Genomic DNA, 8,917 nt, shown 5'->3' on the forward strand with positions numbered 1-8,917 from the left:
CTGGTCTCCAATTCCTGACCTCAGTGATCCACCTTCTTTGGCTTCCCAAAGTGCTGGGATTACAGGCGTGAGCCACCACGCCAAGCCTGGGGGTGGTATTTAGAAGGAACACAAGGAGATGAGTTGGAGAGCACCAGGACTGGCCACTCTTTCAAGGACTTTCACTGCCAAAGAGAACAGAAAAACGGGAATGTGGCTGGCAGCGTAACTGGGCCGGGAGAAGATGTGGTTTAGTTGGGGTTTGGTTTCCATTGGGACAGCAGAGCAGGATTGTTTGCTGGTGGGAATGTGCAACAACAGAGAATGACAGATGAGGTGCTTTTGTGGCTCCCACGCACGATGGTCTGGTGTTCATGAGGGTGTGTGAGATGCACCTTCCTCAAACCTTGTTACAAGGTTGGCATGTTACCTGCCTGATGTGAAAAAAAAAAAAGAAAAATAGATGAGACTGAGGAGAGAGTTGTTTGATAAATAAATGGATCACACCACACTTCTGCAAGTTACTTTTGTTCACTTAACCACATATCTCAGCAACATCTCCATGGGTAGTATTGCTCTGAGCAGTTCTGCTTGATTCTGCTTGCATAAATCTATCCTGTCGATCAGGGTCAGTAAATAGAAAGAAAATGCAAGTCAGCTGGGTAAGGTGGCTCATGCCTGTAATCCCAGTGCTGTGGAAGGCCAGGGCAGGAGGACTGCTTAAGGCTAGGAATTTGAGACCAGCCTGAGCAAAATAGTGAGACTCCATCTCTACCCTCCTCCTCCCACCAAAAAAAGCCAGGTGTGGTGTCATGCTCCTGCAGTCCCAGCTACTTGGGAGGCTGAGGTGGGAGGATCACTTCAGCCCAGGAGTTCGAGGCTGCAATGAGTTCTAATTGCACCACTGCACTCCAGCCTGGGCAACAGAGTGAGACTGTATCTCAAGAAAGAAAGAGAAAGAGTAGAGAAAGAAAGAAATATAATGTAAGGCACAAATGTGAGCTCTATGTCATTTAAATTTTTCCAGTAACCACCTTAAAAAAAAATTTTTTTTTAAGTGTGATGTTTTAATGTTTTATTTAACTCAGTATATCCAAAATATTATCACTTCAAGTTGTCAATATAGAATGATTGGGATACTTTACATACTTCTGTTCATACGTAGTCTTCCAAATCCAGGGTGCGTTTCATCCTTACAGTGCATCTCAGTTCAAACAAGCCACGTTTTAAGTCAGTGGCCACGTGTGACTCGAGGCTCTATTGTGCTCAGCACAGCCCAAAAAAACTCATGTAGCTTTGGGAGGCCGAGGCGGGTGGATCACAAGGTCAGGAGTTCGAGACCAGCCTGGCCAATATGGTGAAACACCATGTCTACTAAAAATACAAAAATGAGCCGGGCGTGGTGGTGGGTGCCTCTAGTTCCAGCTACTCAGGAGGCTGAGGCAGGAGAATCACTTGAACCCGAGAGGTGGAGGTTACAGTGAGCTGAGATTGCGCCACTGTGCTCCATCCTGGGCGATAGAGTGAGACTCTGTCTCAAAAAAAAAAAAAGAAAGAAAAAGAAAAGGATCTCACATGGATGAGCAGAGGCTACATACGAGACAGATGATTGCAGTGCTGCTGGTATAACCACAAAGCTAGAGCCAGCCTCGCTGTACCCTGGCATGGGGCTGACCTATACATTGTGGCTTTTTGCTTTTAAAAACATTAAAAAGAAACTTTCATTTTGCTTTAATTCGTTTATTTAAATGATTTTTTTTTTTTTTTTGAGATAGGGTCTCACTCTGCTGCCCAGGCTGGAGTGCAGTGGTGCGATCTCAGCTCACTGCAACCTCTGCCTCCGGGTTCAAGCAGTCCTCCCGCTGGGACTACAGGCATGCAACACCATACCCAGCTAATTTTGTTTACTTTTTGTAGAGGTAGGGTTTCATCATGTTGCCCAGGCTGGTCTCGAACTCCTGAGCTCCAACGATCCACCCACCTCAGCCTCTCAAAGTGCTAGGATGACAAGTGTGAGTCATTGCACCCAGCCTCAGTCATTTTTTAAAGAGCATGTGTCCATTAAAAATTATTTTAATGAAGCTTCTCAGGTATTCAAAATATCTCGTCTCCAATCCCTGGCTTAAATTAGAAAACATTGGCGGCAGATTTGAAGCCTTCATTCTTCTGTCATTCCCATCCCTCCTCTCCCTGGACATTGGTGTTTATCGATTCCAAGTCCATCTTTATATGTGTAAGTATGTGTCCCCAAACGATCAGAATACCGTTTTGAAGTGTTGAAAGCTTTGTGTCCCCCAACAGTGAGAACAGTTTTGGGGTGTTGAAATCTTGGTCTGGCATCACACTCTGTGTCTCACATAATAACTTGCTTTGTTGCTGAGGGGTACCTGAGTGAGATTCATCATAGATGCGTGGATGAAGAGAGGGGCCTTGCACTTCTATTTGCCTTGTTACATAGTGGTAAGTTACATATTATGTTACATAGTAATCCTTATGTGCCTACCTTGCAACTGTCTTAATTGCCTCTTGTTTTTTGTGGGTTTTTTTTGAGACAGAGTCTCACTCTGTTGCCCAGGCTGGAGTGCAGTGGCACAATCTCGGCTCACTGAAACCTCCGCTTCCCAGGCTCAAGCGGTTCTCATGCCTCAACCTCCCAAATTGCTGGGACTACAGACATGCACCACTACGCCCGGCTAATTTTTGTATTTTTAGTAGAGATGGAGTTTCGCCATGTTGGCCAGGCTGGTCTCGAACTCCTGACCTCAAGTGATCCACCCACATCAGCTTCTCAAAGTGCTGGGATTACAGATGTGAGCCACCGTGCCTGGCCTTCATTCCCTCTTAATGGACACTTGGGCTGTTTCCAATATTCTGCCATTATAAACAGTGCTGCTGTGGCTAGAATTTCTCTGGAATATATTCAGTGGACTAGCAGTTCTCAAATTTTAGCATGTACCAGAATCACATAGAGGGCTGGTAAAGACACAAGCTTCAATCTAGAATCCCACGTTGCATTTATGCTATTACTTTTTCTGTTTTTTCCTCTTAAAAATTAAAAAACAAAAAATAGAAACGGGTTCTCACCATGTTTCCCAGCTGGTCTCAAACTCCTGGGCTCAAGCAATCCTTCCACCTCAGCCTCCCAAAGTGCTGGGATTATAGGTGTGGGCCACCATGACCAGCCCTATTCCTTTTTAAATTAATAATAAAAACAAGCAAACCTGGAAAAGACCGCACACATCCAGAGGTGTTCAGGTGAGGAGTCGGGGGAAGGATCATGAGACAGGGTCAGCGTCTTGACCCAGCCTTGCTTGGGCCCTGCAAGGACCTGTGGAACCTCTGGGCCCCTCTCACCTCCAGACAGGGTAGCTCCTCCCCACACCCAGCTGGGTGGAGTGGGTGACCTATCTATACTGCTGGTCCTGTGGGCCCTATAATTAGAGAGATCAACTGGAGTTCAGCATCTCTATGACCTAGGAGAGTCCCTACAAAGAGTCTCAGGCGTCCCCTCTGTGGAGGAGTCTGGGGTGGAGGTGAGAGGCTCTGAGGGGCTGCACTCAGAACCCGGGTCTTTCATTTATTTGGCAAATCTTAAATGTCCCAAGTATTAACCAGGCCTTGTGCTGGTGATGGGGGGACAGCAGAGAGCCTGATACTCCCAGGGGGCTCCTCATCAAAGGGGAGGCCTACAGTAAACAAATAATTACACAAATAAATATAGAAAATGAACTGTCATTTGGGGAGGTGTGGGCCTTGGAGTGGGGTTTTGAGGGGTGAATAGGAGTTCACAAAGCCTCAGAGGAGGGGGAAGGAATACATTATTCATAAAAATCTCACTGGAAATGAAAAACACTTTGGGGGTTCTGCTGTCTGTTGTCAGACTACCCAAATATCATTGCCAGGAAATTCCAGCAGGCCCACACAGCAGAGCGGTCACTCAGGGCCAAATAACTTCAAAAAGTAAAATTAGAAAAGCCTCTCTGAAAAGTAGTTGTACACCTAAAGTCTATGTTTAACATGGCCCATAGATGTGTTTTGTAGGGTTTGCTCTGATGTGGATTGGGGCCCCCCAAGCAGTTGTACCAGTCACACCTCTGAGCTCCTGAAACAGCTCTGGCAGCCAGGCAGGAAAACCATGGGCAGTTTCTTATAAAGTTAAACATTCACCTACGCTGAGACCCAGCAGTCCCACTCTCAGGTATTTACCCAAGAGCAAAGAAAGCATGTGCCCATCAAGATCTGTGCACAGATATTCATAGGAGCTCTGCTCCTAATAATCCCAAACTGGGAAACGTCCCAAATATCCATCAACAGTGAGAATGGATAAACAAATTGAGGTACCTCCATACAATGGGACACTGCTCCCCAATAAAACATTGCAAACCATTGCACACACCACGTCATGCACAGCTCTCGCACGTGTTGTGTTGTGTGAAACAAACCAGACAAGAAGGGACCCATCCCAAGTGACTGATTGATTTATGTACAGTTTAAGAACAGGCAAATCTCACTGCTATTTATAGACGGCACAGCAGTGGTTACCTCTGCTAGTGGGGCTGGGGGTCGCTTGTGGACTGGGAAGGGGCCCCAGGAAACCTGGAGGTTGAGGGTGCCCTTGATCCTGATTTGAGTGGTGACTATATAGGTATAAAAAATGATCAAGCTGGACACTTAAAGTCAACATAGTTTATGCACTTTCACATGTAAACATTATTCCTCAAGAAAATAAAAACAGCCCCAGTGGCTCCCCGCTTCCCCACAGACTCCCCCGACACCACCACCTCCTTCTTTGCCTTGCATCGGTACGATAAGGCACTTGCTTGACGGGAAAGAGAAACTCAGCTGCCAGCTGGGGTTCATTTGCACTTTCCCCGCCTGGTCTGCGGTCTGGCTGTGCAGCTAGCCGCTCTGACGGGGAGGAGGGGCCCAAAGCCACTGCCTGCCGCCTGGGCAGGGGAGAGGGGCACGTGAGGCTCATAACAGAGGCATAGCCAGCTTCTTGCATGTGCCCTCCCCAGGGAATGGCTGTAGAGCCCAAGACTGCCACGCCGTGGGCACAGCCCTGGCAATAAACAGCCACTTGCCCGGTCACCATGCTCTGCATCTCAGCTGCAGCCCCACTGCCTGGACTCACTTGCCCAGGCCCCCCAGCCACAAATCCTGGGCCCCTCCCTGAAACCTCCAAACACAAACTCACTTCAGGCTGGGGCCTTGGTTTCCCCATCTGGAAAACCAGTGAAAAGCCCCATCTTTCCAGTGTAGCAGTCGAGGCATTTGCAGCACGTGTTTGTGCTCAGTGTATCGACGTAGGAGGCTCTCAAAAAGGATGCAGAAAACATGAATAGTTATGAGTCCTGTTTTAATAAAATTAGAATAAAAAATAAAAGCCAGGCGAGGTGTTGTGCGCCTGTAATCCCAGCTACTCATGAGGCTGAGGCGGGAGGATCACTTGAGCCCAGTTCAAGCCAGCCTGGGCAGCATGATGAAACCCAATCTCTACACAAAATACAAAACATAGCTGAGCATACTCCCTAGCTACTGGGGAAGCTGAGGTGGGAGGATCGCTTGAGCCCATGAGTTTGAGGCTGCAGTAAGCTTTGATCACACAAGTGCACTCTAGCCTGGGTTACAAAAAATAAAATAGGCCAGGCACAGCAGCTCACAGCTATAATTCCAGCTCTTTGTGAGGCTGAGGTGGGAGGATCACTTAAGCTCAGGAGTTTGAGACCAGTCTGGGCAACACAGCAAGACCCCATCTCTACAAAAAATTTTAAAAAAAAATTAGCCAGGCATGGTGGCGTGTGCTTGTAGTCCCAGATACTCAGGAGCTTGAGGTGGAAGGATCACTGGAGCCCAGCAGTTCAAGGCTGCAGTGAGCTATGATTGCACCACTGCGCTCCAGCCTGGGTGACAGAAAGACCCTGTCTTTAAAAAACAAACAAACAAACAAAAAGAGTGAAAGATAAACAAATAATTAAATTTAAAAATTAATAAAACTAGAAGAGGAAGCCCAAACTATTTCTGAATGTGTTCATCTGAGAAGAGGGCAAAATGTAAAATACACACCAATTGTTTCACCATTATTTTTCCCCGAAGGTCGGATTAAAGAAAGGGAGGGGATTAGCACTTGAACATACCTCCCTTTGTCCTGGGTGTCGTGCTTCAGCATGTGTGGATGGTAGCTTTGTGGTTAAAAAAATGAAGAAGAAATGAGAGCAAAAAGTACTTTGAGAACTCTTTGTAGCTGTTACGTCCCCAGACCCTGTGGTGAGAACCTCCAGGGACACCTGTGAACATGCATGTTCTCAGGCCCAGCCTCAGGGGTCTGCATGTTTAAGAAATGGATGCACTTGTCTAATGATGAGGGCAATGGTGCCGGACACTGCTCACATGTCTGCTCTCCAGGACAAGCCCTTGAGACAAGCATCATTATCCCCAGTTTAAAGATGAGGAAACTGGCAGGGTCTGGTGGCTCACTCCTGTAATCCCAGCACTTTGGGAGACCGAGGTGGGTGGATCACCTGAGGTCAGGGAGTTCAAGACCAGCCTGGCCAACATGGTGAAACCCCGTCTCTACTAAAAATACAAAGATTAGCCAGGCGTGGTGGCGCACACCTGTAATTCCAGCTACTCAGGAGGCTGAGGCGGGAGAATCGCTTGAACCCGGGAGGCAGAGGTTGCAGTGAGCTGAGATCGTGCCACTGCATTCCAGCCTGGGCCACGGCATGACTCTGTCTCAAAAAATAATAATAAAAAATAACAAAAAATAATCAAGATGAGGAGACTGAGGCCAGCATGGCTTTGATTCTGGCGTGAGAGTCCACAGTCAGGAAGTATCCGATTTGGCACTCCTATCCCCGAAGGCCCCACTTTACAGGTGGACCAACTGAAGCTGAGGGAGATGACCAGACTTATCCAAGGTCAGGGCCAATGAGGGGCACTCAGGTCTGAGGTTCCCTTCATTTCCCCCAGGGGAACCTGGTGAAAGTAAGCCATGGATTCACCCCCAGACTCTTCTCTTGTGCCCTGAAACCTGATTTCCCTAAGACCCACAGCCTAGGAAGGCTGGGCCAGGGTGAACCTGGACAGCTGCTTCCCCCACCACTCCCCCACCCACCCCAGGCCAGCAGGCAGTCATTTCTTGTTTTCTGCCACCGCTGGGTGTTCTGCTCTGACGAGGAGGCCCCAGGTAAACACTAAGGCTGCTTGGACATGCACTGCTGGCTCGACCTTCCCCAGGCTCCCCAGCCACAAATCCTGGGCCCCTCCCTGAAACCTCCAAACACAAACCCCAGTTTTGCATCAAATGAGTCTGCAGAGGGAGGGAAAGGAAGCTGCCTGTGGAGTCAGGTGGAACCTGGTCAGGTGTGTTTGTGTCTCTGAGCCTCAGTTTCCTCATTTGGACACGGAGCTGGTAAGATCAGCCTTGTAGATTCTGTGTAAGGATTAGAAACATCACCAGGGTAGGGCCTGGCACATGTGCTGAGAAGCCGGAGGGTGGTGGTTCTAGCAGGGGGTCTGGAGCCCAGTGCTTGGTTTAAGTCCCAGCACAGGACTTAACTTCCCTCTATCCACCCAGGTCACACTCAGAGGATATCTACTGAGCACCTATGGTATACCAGGCACTGTGCAGGGGCGCTTTTGGCCTCAGTTTCCCCATCTGTCCAATGACAACTCTCACGGCCATTGCCTAATAGGGCTGTTGGGAGGATTAAATACCTTAGCAGTGCCTGTCACAGCAAGCAACTGAGTTTGCTGCTTCAGGGGCAGTGCCCCTCACGGGATGATGGTGACTTGATTCAAGTAGGGCAGAGAGTGCAGGCTGGGCCAGGACTGCTTTCCCAATTGGGCCTCTCTGTTCCCTTGCTGGCCTGGATTTTGAAACACCTTGCTCAGGCTGGCCAAGCGTTCTTGGTCCTCAGCATCCGTCTCTCTCTGGTGGCCTGTCCAGGGATGCGTGGTGGTTTCCATGGACACCTTCTTCCATAAAAAAGAGAAAATGAAATTATACTTATGACCACATTGGTATAACGACAAACATTATGCAGGATGGATTTGTTTTTACACTGTCATCATGATCCCATGTGTTCTCCTCCTTTCTTTTAAAAGAACTTTAAATGAAAACATTTCCGTGAGCCCCTGAAGTGTCATAGCCCCAGGAGCTGTGCCTGCTGAGCCCACAAGGGGTCCACCCTGGTTGGGCTTTTTCAGATTGTAAATCCCCCCATTACCTCTTCTTAGAAGGTCACCCTTGGCCAGGCGTGGTGGCTTATGCCTTTAATCCCAGCACTTTGAGAGGCTGAGATGGAAGGATCACTTGAGCCCAGGAGTTCAATACCAGCCTGGGCAACATAGTGAGACCCCATCTCTAATTTTAAAAACAAAAAAAAAAACAAGCTAAGGTCATGTGCAGGTGTGTTTAAAAAATAACAAAAAATTGGCCAGGCACGGTGGCTTACGCCTGTAATCCCAGCACTTTGGGAGGCCGAGGCAGGCGGATCACGAGGTCAAGAGTTCGGACCAACCTGGTCAATATGGTGAAACCCTGTCTCTACTAAAAAAATACAAAAAATTAGCCAGGCATGGTAGTGTGCGCCTGTAGTCCCAGCTACTCGTGAGGCTGAGGAAGGAGAATCGCTTGAACCCAGGAGGCAGAAGTTGCAGTGATCCAAGATCATGCCACTGCACTCCAGCCTGGGTGACAGAGTGAGACTCCGTCTCAAAATGAATAAATAAATAAATAAATAAATAAATGACAAAAAATAAGCAAAAAAAAAAAAAAAAAAAAAACAAAGCCACCCTTGTTGTGTTAGAAACTTGGAACTTTCCAAGGAACAACATTCCCCATCTAGACCTCACTGTCCTGAAACCTACTCCTCCTGCCCCTTTCCTTTCCTACTTTCCCATTTAAAGTAGGGCGCAGAGGACCCTGCTTGCC

General features: G+C 48.1%; 1 non-coding gene across 1 annotated transcript; it reads left to right on the forward strand.

Annotated features, from left to right (window-relative positions):
- The first annotated feature begins 315 nt into the window (after positions 1–315).
- On the forward strand, positions 316–419 carry LOC112129495 (small nucleolar RNA U13). The gene has a single exon (XR_002911890.1). It is a non-coding gene; the product is annotated as a small nucleolar RNA U13 (small nucleolar RNA).
- Positions 420–8,917: the final 8,498 nt, after the last annotated feature.

This window comes from Pongo abelii, chromosome 18 (assembly GCF_028885655.2).
Source record: "Pongo abelii isolate AG06213 chromosome 18, NHGRI_mPonAbe1-v2.0_pri, whole genome shotgun sequence".
NCBI lineage: Eukaryota > Metazoa > Chordata > Mammalia > Primates > Hominidae > Pongo > Pongo abelii.